The sequence below is a fragment of the Tursiops truncatus genome, chromosome 8 (assembly GCF_011762595.2).
Source record: "Tursiops truncatus isolate mTurTru1 chromosome 8, mTurTru1.mat.Y, whole genome shotgun sequence".
NCBI lineage: Eukaryota > Metazoa > Chordata > Mammalia > Artiodactyla > Delphinidae > Tursiops > Tursiops truncatus.
In genome coordinates this window covers 43,619,168-43,644,697 of record NC_047041.1, presented here as the reverse complement: position 1 = coordinate 43,644,697, position 25,530 = coordinate 43,619,168, and the positions used below count along the sequence as shown (strand labels likewise).

The 25,530-nt window shown below is 37.7% G+C and overlaps 1 protein-coding gene and 1 long non-coding RNA gene across 5 annotated transcripts in view; one reads left to right on the top strand and one right to left on the bottom strand.

Annotated features, from left to right (window-relative positions):
* LOC109552342 (uncharacterized) overlaps window positions 1–19,308 on the top strand; it is a 265,244-nt gene extending 245,936 nt beyond the window's left edge. For both annotated transcript variants that reach the window (XR_012333377.1, XR_012333376.1), the window contains one exon: window positions 12,545–19,308. This is a non-coding gene — a long non-coding RNA (uncharacterized lncRNA). The remainder of the gene's footprint in view (window positions 1–12,544) is intronic.
* The window catches only part of GRM5 (glutamate metabotropic receptor 5), a 533,478-nt gene that overhangs the window by 246,964 nt on the left and 260,984 nt on the right, over window positions 1–25,530 (bottom strand). The gene's annotated exons all lie outside the window — the stretch shown is intronic.

Here is a 25,530-nt window from a genome sequence, read left to right as displayed (position 1 = left end):
CTAATCTACTGAGTTTTTTCAACGTTTTTCAATTTCCCCACTAAAGACCTTTCTCTGGACAAGGATCCAATCTAGGATCGTATACAGCATTTAGTTGTCATGTCACCTTAAGTTTCCTTTAAGACATCTTCAGTCTTCTTTTATGTTTGATGGCTGTCACTTTTGAAGAATACTGGCCAGTTATTTTGTAGAATATTGCTCAATTTGGGTTTGTCTACATTTCTTCCTGATTAAATTTAGATTGCATACTTTTGGTAAGAATACCACAGAAGTTATTTTGAGCCCTCCTAGGGAATCATATCAAGAGGCACATGATATTGATATGTCTCGTTATTAATGATGTTCATTTTGATGTTCATCACTTGGTTAAGATGATTTTTGTCTGGCCTCTCTGATATCAAGTTACTGTTTTCTCCTTGGTAACAGCTAAGTACATTGTAGAGAGATGCTTTCAGAATATGAAAATATCCTATTTCTCATTATTTTAACACACAAATTTTAGCATCCACTGATGATACTTGCCTGAAACAATTATTACTATGATGTTTACCAGATGATGATTTTTTTTCTATTTTCATCACTCTTTCAACACTCACTAATTCAAATTCTACCATGAGGAGTATCTTTCCACCTCATCCCTCATTTACTCATATTCAATTATTTAATTCTACTATTTATTCATGAATATTTTCCACTTAAAATTTCTAATAGAATTAAATATATGTTGAAGCAACACATATATTTTTAGAGACTATATGGTTAGGATTCAGATGGGTACTCTTCTGAATGTCCCATACATTTCAACTCCTTAATCTTCAAAGTAACCCTATGAGGTAGGTAATATTTAAAGATGAGGAAATTGAGGCACAGGGAACTTATATAACTTGCCCAAGTCATTCAGAGTTAGGATTAGAACCTCAGCAGTCTGGCTCCAGAGCCCATGCTTTTAACCAAAATACTACATTTCCTCTAATAAAGCTTGGTGAGAATCAGGAGGAATTTTCTTTTTCTCTCTCCTGTCATTCACATGTCTGTAGCCAAGATCAGTAAGTGCATAAGGCCTGCTAGGATCTCAGTATCATGGGACCAAGAGGCAGAATTTGCTCACAGGGTGAGGGACTTGGCAAGTTGGAGGATGAAAATCTGGCTGTACAGGCAGATCCTAGCAAGAATGGTAAAGCAATCAGAGATACAACAGGGGATGGTCTCATCATGTCCCATATATTTTCTACTGGTAGTATCTTCCTGCTGTGCTGTCTTAACGAGGCTCATTGCTGTAACTGATCAGGAGTGTGTACCTGGGTGCGGAGTGTGAGAATGGCTACACCTGTGGCAGTTAATGAGTTAAATCTAGAAGGCAGACTGAGAATTGGGAAACTAGGCAGCAACCACTTACACTTAAGAGGAGTTCAGTGATAAGTAATTCAATGATATTTATGATGAAAAGACTTAATATCCAAGTCTAGAAATAGGGCTAGTCAAGACTAGGTGAGATCAATGGTCTGGAATATCAGGCAAGCAATTAGGCACACTAGAGAGTAGAGAATGAAAACAAAATTTCAGTCCCACACCTGGGCCAGCACAGGAGGAGAAAAAGGAACACTGTGACTTGGAAACCACAAAACCTTCAAGGCACCTGTTTCTGGTAGGTGTCATGGCACAGTAATTTCACAGCCAGAGTTTGGCTTGGGGTGATCAGACTTCACACTAAACTTCTTTTGGTGGGGCTGAGACTGCTGAGTTTCTTATTGAATCTGCCAGGAAATGACTCAAGAACTGGATATAGTTGAACCTATAGATGGGGCTCTTTCATTCATTTTTTCTTACATTCATGCATTCACTCTATATCAAGTGCCTACAGTGAGCCATGCATAAATGCAGGGAATAGACCATGATCAAGACGTGATCTACACCCTCAAAAAATTCATATTCTAGTGAGGCAGTGCTCCAGTAATAAACACAGAGTGCACATAGGAGGGAACAGAGACTCAAACTTGTGGTGGTGTGTCTGGGTAGGAGGGTTAAGAGAAGATTTCATGGAGGAAACAGATCCATCTGTGAGGATAATCGAGCCTGAGAAATTGAGACAAGCACCCACAGAAGCACACACTTGTTATAAATGCAAAGACATTAAAAAAAATGAAGTGGCCCAGCAAGCAAGATGACTACCTCCGTGAAAGAACATCATCAAGCCACCCCCACTGCCATCTCTGATGAGCATGTTCAGCTATGGTGAAGTGGAAGGAAGGTTAAGCTGTGCAGAGATATTTACAGACCCTTTAATAGCTGTAAAGCATGGCACTGAATGACATTTGTGTAACCCCTTCCCTAATAACAGGGATTAGAGCTGCAAAAGATCTAGGCGGTCATGGAGTTCAATCTCTGGTCATTTCTAATTCTAGACAAGGTATAATAATAATTATTTACATTTGCATAATACTTTATAAAGCATTTTCGTAACCATTATTATCTCTTTTGATCTTCACAACAATTTTGTGAGATAAGCAAAAACGATACCATTAAAATCCTTCTTTCCCAGAAGAGGAAACTAAAGGAGCCAGAAAACTTAATGGTTAGAGAAGAAAAAGTTAGGAAGTAGAGCCAAGTCTGGCATAAAGGTTTCTTAACGTCTCATCCAGCATTCTCTCCATATAACAAAACCTTCAATTTGCCATTTAACCAAGGAGCACTTATACTTTGAAATGGAGACTCTGATATTCTTTTAGCAACTCCCTATCTATCTACCTTCTCCTCTCTATGGAAAGCTTATGAGGAGAGAGAGTAGTAGCATCATACAGAGAAAGGCTTTCAAAGTGTGACCCCTCTGGAACCCCCCTCTGAGCATCTCCTGAAGAATTTTTGAAAAAGACACACTCTTCTCCTTACTTCAGGCTTTCTAATTGAGAATCTGGAGGTGTGAGGAATGCATTTTTAACAAGCCGATCTGGGAATTTTGATGCACACTGAAATTTGAGAACTGCTTCTACAAAGATTTGGAAGATCTGTCATCATAAAACCCCTCCCCCCAATCAGAATAGATGAAGCAGAAGAAAGGTGAGGAGGAAGTACTCAGTTTCTACCGGAGACGCCTTAGCTCTTCCACAAATTCCATCAACCCTTTTCTTTTGCCTCTTTTAAAAATTTTTGAGATGTAACTGGCATATAACATTGTGTAAGTTTAAGGTGTATAACATGGTAATTTGATGCATTTATATACTGTAATATGATTACCATCATAGCATTAGCTAACACCTCTATCAAGTCACATAATTACCATTTTTTTGTGCTGAGAACATTTAATATCTAGTTTCTTAGCAATGTCAAAGTATATAACTCATGATGGTTAACTGTAATCACAATGCTGTACATTAGATCTCCAGAACTTATTTATCTTCTAACTTCAAGTCTGTACCCTTTGCCTGACATCTCCCCAATTCCCTCATCTCCCAGCCCCCAGTAACCACCATTCTACTCTATTTCTAAGAGTAAAACTTTTTTTGATTCCACATGTAAGTGACATCATACAGTGTTTTCTTTCTCTGTCTGACATCTCATTTAGCATAATTCCCTCATGCTCCATCCATGTTGTCACAAATGGCAGGATTTCCTTCCTTCTTGTGGCTGAATAATATTCCACTGTGTGTGTGTGTGTGTGTGTGTGTGTGTGTGTATACATACATATATATATATATATATATATATATATATATATATATATATATAAAAAACATCTTCTTTATCCATTCATCAGTTAATAGACACTTAGGTTGTTTCCATAGCTTGGCTATTGTGAATAATGCTGCAATAAACATGGGAATGCAGGTATCTTTTCGATATTCTGTTTTAAACTCTTAAAAAGACATATAAAAACAGGAAGCTTGCTATGCAAATGTTGCTTCAAGAAAACTCTCCTTGGACAGGCTTCTGGTGCTCCAGCCAGGTGTCAGGGCTGTGCCACTGATGGGAAAGCCAAGTTCAGGACAGTGGTCCACAAGAGACCTCCCAGCTCCACGTAATATCAAATGGCGAAAATCTCCCAGAGATCTCCATTTCAGCGCCAAGACCCAGCTCCACTCAACGACCAGCAAGCTACAGTGCTGAACATCCTATGCCAAACAACTAGCAATACAGGAACACAACCCCACCCATTAGCAGAGAGGCTGCCTAAAATCATAGTAAGGCCACAGACACCCCAAAACACACCACCAGACGTGGACCTGCCCAACAGAAAGACAAGATCCAGCCTCAACCATCAGAACACAGGCACTAGTCGCCTCTACCAGGAAGCCTACACAACCCACTGAAACAACCTTAGCCACTGGGGACAGACACCAAAAACAACGGGAACTACGAACCTGCAGCCGGTGAAAAGGAGACCCCAAACACAGAAAGATAAACAAAATGAGAAGACAGAGAAACACACAGCAGATGAAGGAGCAAGGCAAAAACCCACCAGACCTAACAAATGAAGAGGAAATAGGCAGTCTACCTGCAAAAGAATTCAGGATAATGATAGTAGAGATGATGCAAAATCTTGGAAATAGAATAGAGAAAATGCAAGAAACATTTAACAAGAACCTAGAAGAACTAAAGATGAAACAAGCAACAATGAACAACACAATAAATGAAATTAAAAATTCTCTAGAAGGGATCAATAGCAGAATAACTGAGGCAGAAAAATGGATAAGTGACCTGGAAGATAAAATAGTGGAAATAACTACTGCAGAGCAGAATAAAGAAAAAAAGAATGAAAAGACTTGAGGACAGTCTCAGAGACCTCTGGGACAACGATAAATGCACCAACATTTGAATTATAGGGGTCCCAGGAGAAGAAGAGAAAAAGAAAGGGACTGAGAAAATATTTGAAGAGATTATAGTTGAAGACTTCCCTAATATGGGAAAGGAAATAGTCAATCAACTCCAGGAAGCACAGAGAGTCCCATATAGGATAAATCCAAGGAGAAACATGCCAAGACAAATATTAATCAAACTATCAAAAATTAAATACAAAGAAAAAAATATTAAAAGCAGCAAGGGAAAAACAACAAATAACACATAAAAGAATCCCCATAAGGTTAACAGCTGATCTTTCAGCAGAAACTCTGCAAGCCAGAAGGGAGTGGCAGGACATATTTAAAGTGATGAAGGAGAAAAACCTACAACCAATTTACTCTACCCAGCAAGGATCTCATTCAGATTTGACAGAGAATTTAAAACCTTTGCAGACAAGCAAGAGCTAAGAGAATTCAGCACCACCAAACCAGCTTTACAACAAATGCTAAAGAAACTTCTCTAGGCAGGAAACACAAGAGAAGGAAAAGACCTACAATAACAAACCCAAAACAATTAAGAAAATGGGAATAGGAACATACATATCGACAACTACCTTAAATGTAAATGGATTAAATGCTCCAACCAAAAGACACAGATTGGCTGAATGGATTCAAAAACAAGACCTGTATGTATGCTGTCTACAAGAGACCCACTTCAGACCTAGGGGCACATACAGACTGAAAGTGAGGGGATGGAAAAAGATATTCCATGCAAATGGAAATCAAAAGAAAGCTGAAGTAGCAATTCTCGTATCAGACAAAATAGACTTTAAAACAAAGACTATTACAAGAGACAAAGAGGACAGTACATAATGATCAAGGAAGCAATCCAAGAAGAAGATAAACAATTGTAAATATTTATGCACCCAACATGGGAGCACCTCAATACATAAGGCAAATGCTAACAGCCATAAAAGGGGAAATTGACAGTAACACAATCATAGTAGGGAACTTTAACATCCCACTTTCACCAATGGACAGATCATTCAAAATGAAAATAAATAAGGAAACACAAGCTTTAAATGATACATTAAACAAGACAGACTTAATTAATATTTATAGGACATTCCATCCAAAAACAACAGAATATACTTTCTACTCAAGTGCTCATGGAACATTTTCCAGGATAGATCATATCTTGCATCACAAATCAAGCCTTGGTAAATTTAAGAAAATTGAAATCATATCAAGTATCTTTTCTGACCACAACACTATGAAACTAGATATCAATTACAGGCAAAATCTGTAAGAAATACAAACACATGGACGCTAAACAACACACTACTTAGTAACCAAGAGATCACTGAAGAAATCAAAGAGAAAATCAAAAAATACCTAGACACAAATGACAATGAAAATACAACGACCCAAAACCTATGGGATGCAACAAAAGCAGTTCTAAGAGGGAAGTTTATAGTGATACAATCCTACATTAAGAAACAAGAAACATCTCAAATAAACAACCTAACCTTACACCGAAAGCAATTAGAGAAAGAAGAACAAAAAAACCTCAAAGTTAGCAGAAGGAAAGAAATCATAAACATGAGATCAGAAATAAATGAAAAAGAATTGAAGGAAATGGTAGCAAAGATCAATAAAACTAAAAGCTGGTTCTTTGAGAAGATAAACAAAATTGATAAACTATTAACCAGATTTATCAAGAAAAAAAGGGAGAAGACTCAAATCAATAGAATTAGAAATGAAAAAAGGAGAAGTAACAACTGACACTGTAGAAATACAAAACATCATGACAGATTACTACAAGCAACTATATGCCAATAAAATGGACAACCTGGAAGAAATGGACAAATTCTTAGAAATGCACAACCTTCTGAGACTGAACCAGGAAGAAACAGAAAATATGAAGAGACCTAAAACAAGCACTGAAATTGAAACTGTGATTAAAATTCTGCCAACAAACAAAAGCCCAGGACCAGATGGCTTCACAGGTGAAATCTATCAAACATTTAGAGAAGAGGTAACACCTATCCTTCTCAAACTCTTCCAAAATATAGCAGAGGGAGGAACACTCCCAAACTCATTCTACCAGGCCACCATCACTCTGATAACAAAACCAGACAAAGATGTCACAAAGAAAGAAAACTACAGGCCAATATCACTGATGAACATAGATGCAAAAATCCTCAACAAAATACTAGCAAACAGAATCCAAGAGCACATTAAAAGGATTGTACACTATGATCAAGTGGGGTTTATCCCAGAAATGCAAGGATTCTTCAATATATGCAAATCAATCAACATGATACACCATATTAACAAATTGAAGGAGAAAAACCATATGATCATCTCAATAGATGCAGAGAAGGCTTTCGACAAAATTCAACACCCATTTATGATAAAAAGCCTCCAGAAAGTAGGCATAGAGGGAACTTTCCTCAACATAATAAAGGCCATGTATGACAAAGCCACAGCCAACATCATCCTCAATGGTGAAAATCTGAAAGCATTTCCACTAAGATCAGGAACAAGACAAGGTTGCCCACTCTCACCACTATTATTCAACATAGTTTTGGAAGTTCTAGCCACAGCAATCAGAGAAGAAAAAGAAATAAAAGCAATCCAAATCAGAAAAAAAGAAGTAAAGTTATCACTGTTTGCAGATGACATGATACTATATATAGAGAATCCTAAAGTTGCTACCAGAAAACTGCTAGAGCTAATCAGTGAATTTGATAAAGTGGCAGGATACAAAATTAATGCACAGAAATCTCTTGCATTCCTACACACTAATGATGAAAAATCTGAAAGTGAAATTAAGAAAACACTCCATTTACCACTGCAACAAGAAGAATAAAATATCTAGGAATAAATCTACCTAAGGAGACAAAAGACCCGTATGCAGAAAATTATAAGACACTGATGAAAGAAATTAAAGATGATATAAATAGATTGAGAGATATACCATGTAATTGGATTGGAAGAATCAACATTGTGAAAATGACTCTACTACCCAAGCAATCTACAGATTCAATGCAATCCCTTTCCACTACCACTGGCATTTTTCACAGAACTACAACAAAAAATTTCACAATTTGTATGGAGACACAAAAGACCCCAAATAGCCAAAGCAATGTTGAGAAAGAAAAACGGAGCTGGAGGAATCAGGCTCCCTGACTTCAGACTATACTACAAAGCTACAGTAATCAAGACAGTATGGTACTGGCACAAAAACAGAAATATAGATCAATGGAACAGGATAGAAAGCCCAGAGATAAACCCACACACAAATGGTCACCTTATGTTTGATAAAGGAGGCAAGAATATACAGTGGAGAAAAGACAGCCTCTTCAATAAGTAGTGCTGGGAAAACTGGACAGCTACATGTAAAAGAATGAAATTAGAACACTCCCTAACACCATACACAAAAATAAACTCAAAATGGATTAAAGACCTATATGTAAGGCCAGACACCATCAAACTCTTAGAGGAAAACATAGGCAGAATGTTTTGCCTATGTTTTCTATGACATAAATCACAGCAGGATACTTTTTTTTTTTTTTTTTTGTGGTACGTGGGCCTCTCACTGTTGTGGCCTTTCCCATTGCGGAGCACAGGCTCTGGACGCGCAGGCTCAGTGGCCATGGCTCACGGGCCCAGCTGCTCTGTGGCATGTGGGATCTTCCCAGACCGGGACACGAACCCGTGTCCCCTGTATCAGCAGGTGGACTCTCAACCACTGCGCCACCAGGGAAGCCCCAGCAGGATACTTTTTGACCCACCTCCTAGCAAAATGGAAATAAAAACAAAAATTAACAAATTGGACCTAATGAACCTTAAAAGCTTTTGCACAGCAAAGGAAACCATAAACAAGATGAAAAGATAACCCTCAGAATGAGAGAAAATATTGCAAATGAAGCAACTGACAGAGGCTTAATCTCCAAAATTTGCAAGCAACTCATGCAGCTCAATATCAAAAAAGCAAACAACCCAATCCAAAAATGGGCAGAAGACCTAAGTAGACATTTCTCCAAAGAAGATATACAGACTGCCAACAAACACATGAAAGAATGCTCAACATCATTAATCGTTAGAGAAATGCAAATCAAAACTACAATGAGATATCATCTCACACCGGTCAGATTGGCCATCATCAAAAAATCTACAAACAATAAATGCTGGAGAGGATGTGGAGAAAAGGGAACCCTCTTGCACTGTTGGTGGGAATGTAAATTGATACAGCCACCACGGAGAACAGTATGGAGGTTCCTTAAAAAACTAAAAATAGAACTACCATATGACCCAGCAATCCCACTACTGGGCATATACCCTGAGAAAACCATAACTCAAAAAGAGTCATGTACCACAATGTTCACTGCAGCTCTATTTACAATAGCCAGGACACAGAAGCAACCTAAATGTCCATTGACAGATGAAGGGATAAAGAAGATGTGGCACATATATACAATGGAATATTACTCGGCCATGAAAAGGAACGAAACTGAGTTATTTGTAGTGAGGTGGATGGACCTAGAGACTCTCATACAGAGTGAAGGAAGTCAGAAATACAAATACCGTCTGCTAACAGATATATATGGAATCTAAAAAAAAAAAAGGTCATGAAAAACATAGGGACGAGACAGGAATAAAGATGCGGACCTACTAGGGAATGGACTTGAGGATATGGGGAGGGGGAAGGGTAAGCTTGGACAAAGTGAGAGAGTGGCATGGACATATATACACTACCAGACGTAAAATAGATAGCTAGTGGGACGCAGCCGCATAGCACAGGGAGATCAGCTCGGTGCTTTGTGACCACCTAGAGGGGTGGGATAGGGAGGGTGGGAGGGAGGGAGATGCAAGAGGGAAGAGATATGAGGACATATGTGTATGTATAACTGATTCACTTTGTTAGAAAGCAGAAACTAACACACCATTTAAAGCAGTTATACTCCATTAAAGATGTTAAAAGAAAAGAAAGAAAACTCTCCTTGGCTCTGCTTCTAATGAGATTGCCATGCATTACACCATACTTTTATATAAACTCCATATGTGCCCTTGCGTGGGCTATGACATCAGATCCAAGGTTTTCTGGGAAGAGGTTGAGGAAACATCTCACCCTCCCCAAAGGACTCTGGTAGGTAAGTAAATGTGCAAAGCTCTGAGGAAAACCCCAACAGAGAATAATCACCCAAGCTGTCACTGTTTGGCACAGAATTTGGGCACATAATCTGGGTACACATTAGAGGTCATGATTAAAACAACAGGAGTTTTTTAGAGGCACATAGGATTCTGGGGGATAACGGAGAGTAGTGGGCAGATGATAATTTGATAACCTGAGTTTGTTAGATCTTTACCCCACCTTCATTTTCAGACATCTGGGATCTGCACACTTTACCTCCTATGCCACACAGTTTGCCTCTCCACTGCTGGATACACTCAGGTTGAGACAAAGCCTGGGCCTTTCCCAAAATGACCCTCAATGGTGACCTCTTCGAGGACATTGTCTCTTTCATTTTGGGGGCTCCCCCAGTCTGAGCAGGCTTGCAGGATTTAGTGACAGTGAAAGGCATATGACTGTAAAGCCTTAGTATAGGCTTTGGGCCATTTTGCCAGGATGCAAATTATCAGTAAACCAAACAGCCTGTCTGGAAGAGACGTAAGGCATGTAAAATCACATTGCATCATATCAGAAATGTAACAACAATTTTCCACAGTTAATCACTAACCACAAATTGCAGACTGTAGCCCCCAAAGCAGCAGATACTTCTAATTTGTTCTAGATGACTGACCACACACAGTGATTTGACTATACATGCTGGAAGGAACTGCAGTTAATTGTCAATGGTAATGAAGCTTATATTGACTAGTTAGGCAGAAATGAGGAGCAAAACTCAAAGCTGTTTCAAGAAAAGATTGAAATGATACTGAAAGCTGGTGAACTACGGAGCTATTTTCAGGTCTGTCAAATGAACATTAGTATGAGAAACGTGCTAGTAAGATTCTCTTCTATATCATAATTACAAAAGGAGAATAATCATGCAGCCTCCATTTACTAAGGTCTGAATTTATAAATCTAGGACCATAGTTAGATAAATAAATTTGCACCGCAGCCTAGTAGAAGGTGCAATGAAAGCAATTTGATTTACATTAAATATTCCCAACTGAATAATACTAATGAAAGGCTAGAGGGAAAAAAAAAAAGGCAGGACAAGAAAAAATGATACTGAGACTTAATAGCAATGCATTACAAACAGACAGAGAGACATTAACAGCCAGACATTCTGTGCAGCAAACCATTATTTATGACAAGGTCACCTTTGCTGTAAGTAGATACGCAGCAACCATTGAGTTATAGGCTGGTGGAGACCTTAAAAGTTACAAAATCCATCCTCTTCATTTTACAGCTTCTTCAACTGAAGCCCAGAAATAGGGAATGGAAGAGGAGGGAAGAAACTAACAGTTATTAAGTATCTATCGTGGAAAAATACACATTGCTATGCTTTTCCCAGACCCCACTCATTCAATCCCCATATAAGCCTTGAAAGGCAGGTGTCACTGTCCCAGGACACGAGAGAAAACTAAGGCTTCAGAAAAGTGGCAGAGCTCATCCTGTCGCTCCATGCTGTCCTGCAGGAATGGAATCATGGCTGGTCCATTTGATGAACCAGTGCCAGTGCTAAGCCTGGACTCCAGTCTCAGGAATTTGTTTATTCTTGACCCAGAAATCAACCCATAACAATTCTATCAGAGACACTTTCTAAAATCTCAAAATAATATGCAAGCATTTGATGACCGTTGGGTTTTAAGACAGGGTAAGTTCAAAATATCCCAGGATAGTCATATATCTACATGCCAATTTAGAACTAAGCAAGTCCACTAGAGTACACTGATTAATAATGCTGGCCCCCACTGACTGAACACCAACTATATGCTTGGCTCTATAATAATAGCAATTTATTTTTATTAATACCTGATAGTATAACCATTATCAACCTTGCAGATAAAAACATCAATGCATTGCAGAGTGGTTAAGTGACTTTCACAAGGTTACATGCTCAAGAAGTGGCAAAGCCAGATTTAATACCCAGGTCTATAGGCTCCAAAGGCCCTGTTTTTGCTTCTCTACTGCTCAGATCTCTTGACATTCCCTAAATCTCCACTGAATTCCCATAACATTCTCAGTCTGAATAATTCATGTGGACCTTGACCTTGTTATATATCCTGTTATATAAACCTTTCCAATGATTTTTGCTCTGTGCCAGCCCTGTGTCCCCAAGAAGATGGCAAGCTTGGATACCTCTTCATATTCTCCTCAACATCAAGGATGGTACTGCACATACTGCTGACACAGCCCATATCAGTAGTGATACTGGTGGCAAAGGGCTGCTATAGGCAAGCTCTGGGCAAAGGGTTCCCAGCATCCACCCTCAACCCTGGCTTTTTTTTTTTAGTTAGTTTCTTCACATGCTCAGAACCTCCTGAGGCCTTCAAGAGGGAAGCACACTTACAAGGTCTAGAGGAAGTGGTTCATGGATAAACCATAAGGGTCTGATAATATCCAGTTGACCTGGGACCCAACTTTGTCTATAAACATCCCAACCTTTGTAGGATAGATGGAAACAGGAGCCAACTGACTTCAACTGACTGGATCTCCCAAATGATTCTGTTTAAAAAGTTTTGTAACCTTTATTTATCTCATTTCCTCATCTCTCTCATACCACATTTCTCTCAACTGATTTTCTCCTTTGCAGGTACTGCACAACCCAGAATCCAGTCTAGAGGAAGAGCCAGTGACAGTGAGCCTTGGTCCCTGGGGAAGGCAACAGAAATTAAGAAAACTCTTCAAAATAGAGAAGCAGCAGATAGATCTTCCTCTGCTAATGAGACCAAAATGGAAAACTATAAGTAGACAAGTACTTAATGACACCAATCAGTGGTCCAAGGGCAAGGAGTAATAAAATTTAGGTACAGATTTAAAATCAGAATAAAATCAAATTCATTTTGAGAAACAAGCTTGAAGGGAAACTTCCTTGAATTAAGTGATCTGAAATTTTAAGTTCTCCTTATTTTGGTTTCCCACTGGGATTAGAAGCAGACTATTAGGAGGAAATAATATCTTTCAAAAATGTTCCTTTTCCTCTTTTTAGTCTTGCATATAAAAATCTGTATAATTTGATCTTAAAAATATTCAAATATCATAAAAGTAATTGTATTTTTCTTGCCTTGATCAAAAATGGGTATTCTTAGCTACAAAGTTTGATATGCTTAATGGGTTTTAATATATGTTAAATAAGACTTCATTTCAAGTTACCTTGCTGATTTGAAATCTGTCGAACAGACACCTACTGTTTGAGATAAAATTACCCAACTCCATCACCAATAAGCATAAAATCTTGAAATGAAACCACTTTTCTTTTTAACCTTTTACTTATAGAAAGTTTCAGACATATACAAAGAGAGACAGGATCATATAATGAATCCCCATTTATCCATCAAAATGTTGCCAGTCATCTTGTCTCACCTAAACTCTCTCTCTCTCTTGCTCTAGTATTTTAAAGCAAATCCTTTACATCAAGGCACTTTACCTGCAATACATTATTAGTTATTTCTAATAGATATTTAAAAAGATATATTTTATAATATCATAATCACACCTAGTAAAGTATTAAGAATCATTTATTAATATTATGTAATACTTATTTGATATTCAAAAGTTGGTAAAACCAGTTTTCATTGTGAAGTGTAGTCAGGATGTCTCTGGTACGGTAAGATGAGGAATTATCACTAATGTGGCCAGGGTTAGCCAGACAGGGACACTTCACTGAGAAGCTTCTTTGATTACTTATGTCTGGGATAGAAAACAGCTTCCTGACTTGTTTCCTGGATGACCTATGATCACCCACCTTGCTTTATTCTCTGTTTTCTGAATTAATGTTCCAAAGTTCTAAGTAACCACTGTGATTTGACTTTCTGTTTTTGACATACACTCCTGTATGAACACTTGTTCTAGATTGCTTCCTTGGTTCTAGCATTTCATTTAACCTTTGATCTTCATTTTCTATGGAGACAAAATAATCAAATGGTAAGTCTCTGGCATGAGCTTAGGTTAAACAAGTTTTGGTTTCTCCATTTACTACCTATGTGACTTTGGACAATTTTTCTAGCCTCTCTGTGTCTCAGTTCCTTCATTTGTAAAATGAATATAATAAGACTACTTATCTCAAAGAGTTGTTTGAGAATTAGAAGAAATGACCCTTTGCTGAGAGACTAGTATACAGTAAGCACTCAATAAATGTTGACCATTATGGCCCCCCTTGCTTCCAGCCTTTGCAGTGAGTTTCCTAATCCTCAGATTCCCTCCACTCCTCTTTGTCCTCTTTAGCATGTCCCAACAAACACCTCAACTCAGGTGTTATTTCCTCTAATTCTTAAAAACTCTTTGAGATAAGTAGTCTTATTATATGCACTTTACAGTAAGTTTCCAGAACTCCTGATCTCTTGTTATATGGCTAGAATAACCATTTTCTGTACATTCACACATCAAAGCTAATTGTAAGCAGAGAAAATATATAGCATGTGAGCATTTGAGAATGAAGGAGAATTACAGTTGCTGTTGCCAATATAAAAATTTTAAAGTGATAATGAAGTCAAGAAATCTAGCCAGGAAAATGCAAACTTTGTTAATCACACACTTTAGAACTTATATTTTCCCTGGAACTTTTAGGTAGAGAGATTATCCAATTGAAGCAAAAATTTTTTAAATGTTATACATTTTTTGAAATTTAGAGATTAAAGTGATGGTACATACTAAATGTACCATCAGTGTAACACTGTGATTCTATAAGCAAGATACCCTCTTTAATATTTTTAATGAGAAAATCCCATCTGTATTCACGTTCTGTTTCTCATTGAAACCATAGGCCCCTAAACTGGCAACCCATTTCTTGATAATGAAAAGTTAAGACATCAAAACTCTTTCCAAGGGCTTCCCTGGTGGCGCAGTGGTTGAGAGTCTGCCTGCCGATGCAGGGGACACGGGTTCGTGCCCCGGTCTGGGAGGATCCCACATGCCGCAGAGCGGCTGGGCCCGTGAGCCATGGCCGCTGAGGCTGCACGTCCGGAGCCTGTGCTCCTCAACGGGAGAGGCCACAACAGTGAGAGGCCCGCGTACCACACACAAAAAAACAAACAAAAAAAACCCCAACTCTTTCCAAGAGTGTAGATACATGCTAGAGTACAGTGTCAAATGTTTCCCATACATATGTCGAAGAAGAAGTCTTAGGGAAATAAAAGAATATTTTGAAAATGAAATATCAAAATTTGTAGGAGGCAGTAAAAGCAGACCTTAGAGTGAAATTAGTAGCATTGAATGCACATACTAGAAAGGAAAAAGTATCTAAAATCAATAGCCTAAACTTTTACCTTCAAAACCAAAGAAAGAAGAGAATTTAAATCTAAAGAAAGCAGAAGAAAAGAGGTAATAAAATTTTAGCACACCTCAATGAAATTGAAAGCAAGACTCAATAGAGAAAATAAATGAAACTAAAAGCTGGTTCTTAGAAAAGACTATTAAACATTATAAACATCTATTCAAGCTAACCAATAAAAAATAGAGAAGACACAACTTGCTAATATCAGAAATGAAACAGGATGATAACTGCTGATACCCTCGATATTAAAAGATAATAAAGGAGTATTATGAACACCTCTATGCCCACAAATCTTATAACTTAGGTGAACTGGACCAATTACTTGAAAGATACAAACTACCAAAATTCACACAAGCTTATGCAAGGAGAAGTATTTCTGAATGGGTTTTTGACTACTAAGGAAATGGAATCAATAATTAATAACCTTCCCCTGGAAAAGAAGTTACCCAGCCAGATGATTTTCATGTATGCAAGGCTGGTTCAACATTTGAAAATCAAGTGCTATAATCCATCACATCAACAGGCTAAGGAAGAAAAACCATATCATCATATCAGTTGATGCAGAAAAAACACACATATAGTTGTTTTAAAGTATAATTGTTATGTCTTCCTGATTAATTGACCCTTTTATTATTACATGGTAACTTTCACTGTCTCTTGTGACAGCTTCTCACTTAAATTCTGTTATATCTGACATAAGTGTAGCCAATCCTGCTCACTTTTGGTTACCATTTACATGGAATATTTTTTTCTGTCCCTTCAGTTTTAGCCTCTGTATGCAAGATATTTGTGGATATCAAAAATTTGATACTAAATTTTGTATGGAAAAGCAAAAGACCCAGAAGAGCCAACACAATAGTGAAGAATAAGAAAAAAGTTGGAGGACAGACATTACCCATCTTCAAGACTTCTTATAAAGCTACAGTAATAAAAACAGCATAGTATTGGTGAAAGAATAGACACACAGATAAATGAAGTAAAACAGAGAACCCAAACAGAGAACCCAAATAGAACCAAAATAGAACCCACACAAATAGAGACAACTTACTATGAAAAAGAACAAAGGAAATTCAATGGAGAGAAGATTATCTTTTCAATAAATGGTGCTGCAACAACTGGACACCCATTTAAAAAATGAATGTAGACACAGACCTTAACACTTTTCAAAAAAATTAACTCACAATGGATCATAAACATAAATGTAAAATGCAAAAATATAAAACTTTTAGAAGATAGTATAGGAGAAAATCTAGGTGATCTTGGGCTTTGCACTGGGTTTTTAGTTACAACGCCAAAAAAACATAATCCATGGACAAAAAAAGATAAATTCAACTTCATTAAATTTAAAACTCTGCTCTCTGAACAACATTCTTAAGAGCACGAAGAAACAAACCACATACTGGGAGAAAATATTTGAAAGACATACCTGATAAAGAATTTGTATCCAAGGTATACAAAGAACTCTTAAAACTCAACAATAAGAAAATAAACAATCCAAATTAAAAACTGGAAAAAGACCTGAACAGACACTTCACCAAAGAAGGTACACAGATGGCAAATAAATATATGAAAAGATATTCAACGTCATTTGTCAGCAGGGAATTGTAAATTATAACGAGATACCCCTACATACCTATTAGAATGGTTAAAATTAAAAACAAAAAACAAAAAAAAACCTGACAGTACCAACTGCTTGTGAGGATACAGAGCAACAGAAATTCTTATTCATTTCTGATGGGAATGTAAAATAGTAAACTTCGGAAGACTGGCAGTTTCTTACAAAGCTACCATATGATCCAATTGTATTCCTAGGTTTATTCCCAATTGAGTTGGGAACTTAATTCACATAAAAACCAGCAGCTAAATGTTTACAGCAACTTTATTCATAATTGCCCCAAATAGGAAGTGACTGTGATATTCTGCAATAGGAGAATGAATACACTGTGGTACATCCATACAATGGAGTATTATTCAGTGATAAACAGATATAAGCTATCAAGCCATGAAAAGACATGGAAAAACATTAAGTGGCTTGCCAATGAACAGAGCAGTCTTAAATGCTAAATACTAAGTTATTTCAACTATATTACATTACGGAAAAGGCAAAACCATAGAGACACCCAAAAGTAAAGTGGTTGCTAAGGCTTTGGGAAGGGAGGAGGAATGAATATATAAAACACAAGGGATTATCAGGGCAGTGAAACTGTTTTGTATGATCCTATACTGCAGTGGTCCCCAGCCTTTTTGGCACCAAAGACCGGTTTCGTGGAAGACAATTTTTCCACGGGCGGCGGGGGGATGGTTCAGGTGGTAATGTGAGCGATCGGGAGCGGCAGATGAAGCTTCGCTCACTCGCCTGCTGCTCACCTCCGGCTGTGCAACCTGGTTCCTAAACAGGGTGCGGAATGATACAGTCCGCAGCCCAGGGCTTGGGGACCCCTGCTATATTGGTAGATATATGCCTTTACGCCTTTGTCAAAAATCTATAGAAATTGATAAAACAAAAGTGAATCTTAATGCAAACAATTTAATAAAAAGCCATTTAGGATTTTGGGGATACCAGGAAAGAATGCAGACTGTAACAAGAGTATCTAACTTTATTAAAAGCATATGAAAGCATATGAAACAACCTCACTGGCCCAAGTATATTTGGAAATAAATGGAGCCTATAAGGCAAAAGGAATTGCACGAAAATACTGTGCTGAAGTCAGTGAAGCTGTTGACTGTGGGAATATGACTTAAGTATGATGATACTGATATATAAGTATTCCTCAATTGAAGAATTAAGTAAATGGATAGCAGATGATGGAAGCCTGGTTTCTCACTGTTGGGGTGGGATTTTACAGATCAGCAAGGTGAGGAGGCTATAATGATCCATATGTAATAGATTAGAACTGGAGACATCAGTAAGAACTCATGTTTAATTTAATAGACATACAGATAATTACATGTAGAACTGTCTATAGATATGTATATACACAGCGTAGTATACACACATACATTTCTTTGCTTTCATGGCCGAAACAGCCTAGTAGTAATGAGCACACCTAGTATCCAGATCTTGATTTCTATTACCATTCTCCAACACAAGTAACAAGGGCTGCTTGGAGACATGGCTGATTCTAGGTGCAGATAATATTTAAAGATGAGCTTGGAACATACTGTAGTACCATGATGAAGTAAGGAAGTGCTCACAGACACACACACACACACATACAAATTGATGGGGGAATATCGAAGGGGCACAAGAGCCAACTGAAAGGACTCCCAATGGACAAAGCAGGACAATTTGGGCAACAAAAAAGTATTATTAGATTATAATGTAAAGTATAAAATAAATAGACACAAGTTCACACTGATACAGTGTAAATAAATAGTTGATTAAATTAATAAATGAGAGAGAATCGACAAATCTCCTCTATGGAAGAATTCCAAATAAATTATGTAAGTATTCCACCATAAAGGAGAGGGAGCAAAACTCTATAATCTTAAAGTGAGAGTATGTGTAGTGACTTTCTTCCAAAGAGTAAAGTGTGGAAGCGGGAGGGGAGAGGAACTTTACAAGTGGGGAAACCTGATAAACACTCCTTCAGCCAGGTCATCAAGATCAACATCAACAGTCATAAATCGAATCATGTTGACAGTTTGCATCCTCGATATGATGCGATTAAAATGGTACTTTGCCTCTATGCTCTCCCTTCCAAGAATCTATAACCCCAGTTAACCATGAGAAAAATATCAATCAAATCTCAATTTGGGAATATTTTACAAAAGACCTCACCAGTACTCATTAAAATTCTCAAAGTCATAGAAAACAAGGAAAGTATGAGAAACCATCGCAGCCATGAGGAGCCTAAGGAGACATGATGATTAAATGCAATGTGGTATCTTGGATGGGATTTGAGCACAGGAAAAGGACGTTCGGTAAAAACTAAGGAAATCTTAATATATGGACTTTATAAATCTTAATATATGGACTTAATATATGGACTTAATATATGGACTTAATAATGATGTATCAACGTTTTAATTAAACAAATGTACCATATTTCTTTACAATTAGTGTATTAAAGATGTTAATAGGGGGAATTGTTTATGTGTGTGTTTCAGAGGTAATAGGGAACCATTTGCTCAATTTTTCTATAAATCTAAAACTTCTAAAAAATAGTCTATTCATAAAGAAATCTATTGAAAAAAACTCCTTGCTTTTAACCTAATAGATGAAAATTCCAAATAGTTTCTGTTTTAACAAGGAAATCAGAAATTGTGTTGGCTTGGTTATACATTTGTTTTATTACTTTATGATTGATAGTGTGTGTCACTAAAACCGAACAGAATTTTATCACATGAAAGGAGTAACAAGAATATGCTTCCAGCAAAGAATGTATTCTTGACAGAAATTGATAAGGGTTACAATTCTGGGGCATCTAATGATTTAAATCATTTACAACACATGTATTAGTAGAATTTGGTGGAGGGTTAATTTAAATATAATTATTTTAGAATCTATTCAGTTCTAAAAAGAATAACAGAGGGACATTTGTCACTTAGCCTCAGAATGGATTCCTGGACAGATATGACCATATTGCCACTCAGCAGTTGCTAAGCAAGTTAAATGTCCTTTTCTCATTTTTAACTCAGTTAAATCAGAATTTCATCCCTCACTCCATTGTAAACCCATGTGCTCATGAAAAATAACATTCAATAAGAAAAGAAAAACAAATGGCTACATATGTAGTTAATACTGTAGGATGAGAGATTTTTAGAGATCATCTAGCCCTGAGCTGTTCAGTATGGTAGCCACTAGCCATTTGATGTGACTGGTGGTCTGAATTAAGATGTGCTGAAGGTGTAAAACACACTTATGATTTTGAAGACTTAGTACCAAAAAAGAGAAAGAAAAATAGTTCAATAATTTTTATATCAGTTACATGTTGAAATGGTAATATTTTAGATAAATTAAATATAATATTAAAATTTTCACCTGCTCCTTTCACTTTTATAATGTTGCCATTAGAAAATTTAAAATTATACGTGTGGCTCTGTTGGACAGCTTGTTTGTTTTTTTGTATCACCGTGGCCGCAGAATTTATATGATCAATTCCAGGTTCTGTTCTTAGTTAATCTGTGTATTTTTAAGCAAAGATGTTTCTCTGTTAAAATGGGGAGAGGAGTTGTTTCAAATTATGTGTCATTTAGGATAGTTTCAGTTAGGTTTCCTGGAGTTTAAATATATTTTATGTAACACATTCACTGCTCCCTACGGAGGCAGGATCTTGCCTGCTTCTCTTCTGGGTTAAATAAAAGAAGCTACCATTTATTGAGTGCTTACTCTATCTAGACCAGGGCTGCGTTTTGTATAATAAATAACTTGCAGAATTTATGGAGTTTAATTCTCACCAAAATCCTTGATGGGTGAAGAATCTGATACTCAGAGAGCCACTGAAGTAACCATATTAGTGAGAAAATGGTGGACAGGGTATTTAAACGGTGGGGTGTTCAGTCTCAAGTTGTGTTCTATCCACTGTTCTCAACTACCTCCCGGATACATGCAGAAGTGTCTAGCTAAGCTGCTGGAGCTGTAAATAGGAGCCCTAAAAGGATAATTTAGCCTTTCACAGCTATTTGGGAGCAGCAGACAAGTTGAGATCCCTTCAATTCTTCATCTGGCTGAATCTAGCCAGGGTGGCATTTGCTCTGAAGAAAACAAGCGTACCACGTTTTGTTCTCCGGTGTCTTAAATGTATTGGGTTGTGCTGGGGATAAAGGATCACACTGCCACGGAGGCTAAGGAAACAGAACACTGTTTTGAGTTTGGATTGGTGTTCAACTTTCCTGCTATTTAGAAAACCCCCAATTATCTGAAGGTTTCAATAATAGCATTTTGTTCTATGCTCTTTCAGGAGAAAGAGGAAATGACATCAGAGCTTTCTAATTTCAGAATTAAAGAAATTAATATCCTCACACACCCACATTTATGCCTGCCTAGACATACAGTTCTGGAAGAGGTTCTTCACCCTTGAAACTGCTCTTCCTCCTAACTTCTATATTGCAACTAAAAGCTTTCCTTATTTGGGTTCTTAGTCACCAGAAAGCAAAAGCCACAGCTCATCTGCTACAGCTCATCAACAGCCGCAGCTTCACCTCAACCCTCTTCGCCACACAGGTCAACACTACCCATGAACACCAACTCCATGATGTCTCTTGCATCCTGTCCCTCTTGAGCATGAGGACCACCCTAGTCGTGGCCCTCATCACCTCTTCCTGGACTAGTGCAACTGGTGCTTCTCCCTCTGGCTCTCCATGTTCTAGCCACTCTGGGTTTTTCATCCCTAGAAAATGAGATGCTACTCCCTATGCCTGGAATGTTCTCCCTATACCTCCTTTCTCTAGCAAAGTCTAACCCATTCTCCAAGTTTCAGTTCTTCTGCAGAATCCTTTCCTGCAGAAATAAGGGAGATTAGGAAAGTCCTCTTTGAATTGGCTCTTATGGTATCCTGTGTGTTTTCCCTGTAGCACTTATAATGATAACAATTAATTGTGCAGTGATATTTTAGTACTTGCCTTCCCTGCTGGAACGTTCTTAAATATCATGCCAGGCTGTTTCTCCACTATACTGTGCTGCTTTTTCTAATGAAGTGTTTCCTCTATTACTTCCATCTTTGAAAATTTCCAAAATACTAGTAAAAGTACTAAGTGGTTGGTTGTTTTTTTTTTAATTTTTTTAACTCCCACTACAGATGGTTGTGAGCATGGTTTAGACTAGTTATGGTTTTAGACTCCTTTTCTTAGCCTGTCTAGATAGGGTTGACCAAGCTACTTTCCAGTCATATAATACTGGGAAAGTGTCTTAACTTCTTTGTGGATCAGTTTGCTCATCTGGAAAATGGGGACAATAATACCACTGAATCTATTTTAGAGTGAAGAGAGTGAATTCAGGTAATATATTTGAGGGTACATACATAATGTCCATGAATGTTATCAAATATTAGTTTGAATTTTCAGACTATCTATATATTTAGGAGATATATAAATATATCTCAGGTGAGTTCTTAGAAACAGAGAAAATATGACAACCTCTCAAAAATAAACTACCATTACCAATGGAAGCAGATCGCAAGAGTGAGACACATTTGCATCGTTCTTTGAGCTATTCACACACCTCATTTCTGTAGTCATTAAAACATGGAGATTTTTTTTCACTAGGAAATCTTAAAACTTCTTGAAAATCACTTTAGGCTGATCCTAGTCTTTTGAGAAGCTGTACATATGGCATTTAGAGCTGGAAAAACAAATTAATGGGACAGTAGAGAAGCAATCAAGCTACTGTGTTCTGTATTTTCTTTTGATGTAATCTTTCATTGCAAGGCTTATTTTGAAGAGTATGTGGGGCATAGGGGTAGCTAAGAAAGAAAGCATGAAGGGGAAGAGAAGATTCAACATTTTTAAGATCTGTCTCTCTGATTATCAGCACTCTTTACATCTGACTCCGAAAACTGAAAACACTACGTAAACAGAGATGGACCTCACAAGATATATATGAGTCCTTATTGTGTAGGCACGCGTCTTTCATTTGTTCACGGATATATGCAGAACTCAAACCGCTCTATCCACACTTTTGCACACATATAATGTTGTATATACAGTTAAGTGAAGCAAAGGTGTACAGCCCTTTGCTTGGAATTTCCAAGCAGGTTGGATTTTCCTGGCCGTGATTCCAGTCATTGTAACTTCGTTTGATTCTCACAGATGGTCCCCTGGTTGCTTCCAACCAGGCCCATTTGTCAGGCAAATAGTGAGCTTGTTCTGCTGCCCAGTGACTTTCAGAAGGGTCCTTGGATTCCTGCTAAGTGTGAACATAGAAAGGAACCTTCAAGGTGCTGACCATACAACAACCCAGGCATGGCATTTTGGCCTCACAGGGGAACTAGCATCCTGGGTCTAATCACCTCTGAGCTCAGTGACACCTGTTGAAACTGACAGGCCAACAGAGCTGAGATCCCATGCTGTGCAGAGGAATCAGGGACACTTCTAGCTGCCAGCAACGTGGCTGCAAGACAGCAGGAGCCTGAGAATCTCACTGACACGGTACTGGATTTACACACGTCATTTCCAAGGCTTCTTCATATGCTATCCCTCTTGGATAAAAATTTTGCGTTTATGCACTGACAGAATATTGTGATTCACCAAATTATAATTTGTATTTATTTAGGTTTTTACAGATTTTTCTCCTTGTATCACATGATAATTATGAAAATATGTTAGGTCTAATGTTTTCAAAAACTAAGAAAAAATTGAATTTTTAATAAGAAAACATCAATTATACTTGTAGTAGTAGTAGTAGCAGTAATAGCAATGGCTAACTTTTACTAAGTACATATTTTTTGTCAGACACTACCCTGTAATTTTACATGTATTGGCTCATTTAAGATTGTCCTTATTGTAAATGAGGCTATAGCTCTGTATGCTCTGGGTACTGGAAAATGTTAGGTTTCACCGTGTTATGGGGGAAAAATTGTCTTTATTACCGTGATGCCCAAATAGTTAAAATGTCGATTCAAATGGTTCAAGACTGATCAACTGTGGTCCCAACAGGTTTCCGAGGAAACATCAGTAGTGATAATGGCAGCACACACTCATGGACCACTCATTAAGTATGCGAGGCAGAGTGCTGAGCCCTTTACAGACATTGTTGGCTTTTATCTTTGCAACAAATTCATTAGTTAAAAATGAATATTGTTTCCATTTTACAGATGACAACTGAGGTTTGAAGATTAAGCCATTTGCCTGGGATCACCATGCTAGACTGTGGTAGAGCCAGGACTGAAACTAAAATCTTCCTGACTCCAAAGGCTGGACTCTAAATCCAGCCGAGTCACGCCCAAATTAATTATTTTCTAAACATTGTGTTTGTTTCCACACTTTCCAAAATAGAGTGAAGGCATCTTTACATATAGTTAGAGATGCGGATGCTGTCTCTTAGATTTAGTGAAGTTTAACCATCCTTTTACAGTAATTTGGAACTATCTTCAAATTAAACTCAACGTGATAGACTTAGTTCAAGTGATTTGCTCATTAGGATCATCCCTGAGTCTTTAGGATCCTGTAAACAATCCAGTATTAAGTATTGGGTCATTTCCTCATTGTGCATATACATTATGACTGAGCTTCCATTACATAATAGTTTGTCACCCCAGATGTTGTCTGTTTGTCAATACAAGTTGACTATTTAAAATTCTGCAGGCTCTAGAACACTGCAATAAGAAGGAAAAGAAAAGAATGCAGGTAGGCAGGTGTGTCTGAGCAGAAATCAGAGTAAAAGCAAAGACAAAGGAAGCAACGAAGCAGAGGCAGTAGTTTGAGCAGTGTGTGTATCCCAGAGTTAGGTCTACTATACAATAACCGTGACTTTGCGGAAGCCTGACTTCTGATACTAATGATTTTTTCTTTTCCTCTCTCTGGGTAAGTAGGACAACTCTACCCATATTCATCTTGAATGCTAGAACATCCTTATGACTGAGGCAGCAGCTGACATATTATGACAGAATCGAAGGAGCATTTCTAGTCCTTTTCATTTGCACTTAGAAAATACCTTAACTTTCATTCTCTTATCTCTAAAATGTATAAAACACCCATTTTACAGGGTTTGGGGAGGATTAGATGGGTTAGTGCTTGCAAAGCACCTTACATGCTGGCACATAGGAAACACTAGTGATTACTTTTACATTCCATCTTTTGATCCCATAAATCTGCTAGCAGTGAATCCTTCTATACACAAAAGAAAAAATAATTCCCCATAATCAGTGAAGTGCTGTGCCAGCCTCATGCCAGTTTACAGGAACCCACTTTGATGCACATTTCTTCCCAAGTTCTCATAATGTTGTAAACCAAGCTCCCTCCATGTCACCTCCCCATTCCCTGTTTTTCTCCCAGAGATCCATTTGCTACACATGCACCAGTACAACACACAATTCCACAGCAGCAGGCAGGGTGGAAAGCAACTACTGGAAAGCAAATAAGCAGATATCCTGTTTGGGTCCACAGCAATCTCATGCCCTGCTTAGGTGTCAAAGATAAGGCAGTGTCACCTAATCATATACCAATCCATTAGACACGATTAGCGGCCACTTAGTGTAAAAATCTCCTTGTTCCAGCTCATACAGCTCAATACCAAAAAAACAAACCACCAGTCCAAAAATGGGCGGAAGACCTAAATAGACATTTCCCCAAAGAAGATATACAGATTGCCAACAAACACATGAAAGGGTGCTCAACATCACTAATCATTAGACAAATGCAAATCAAAA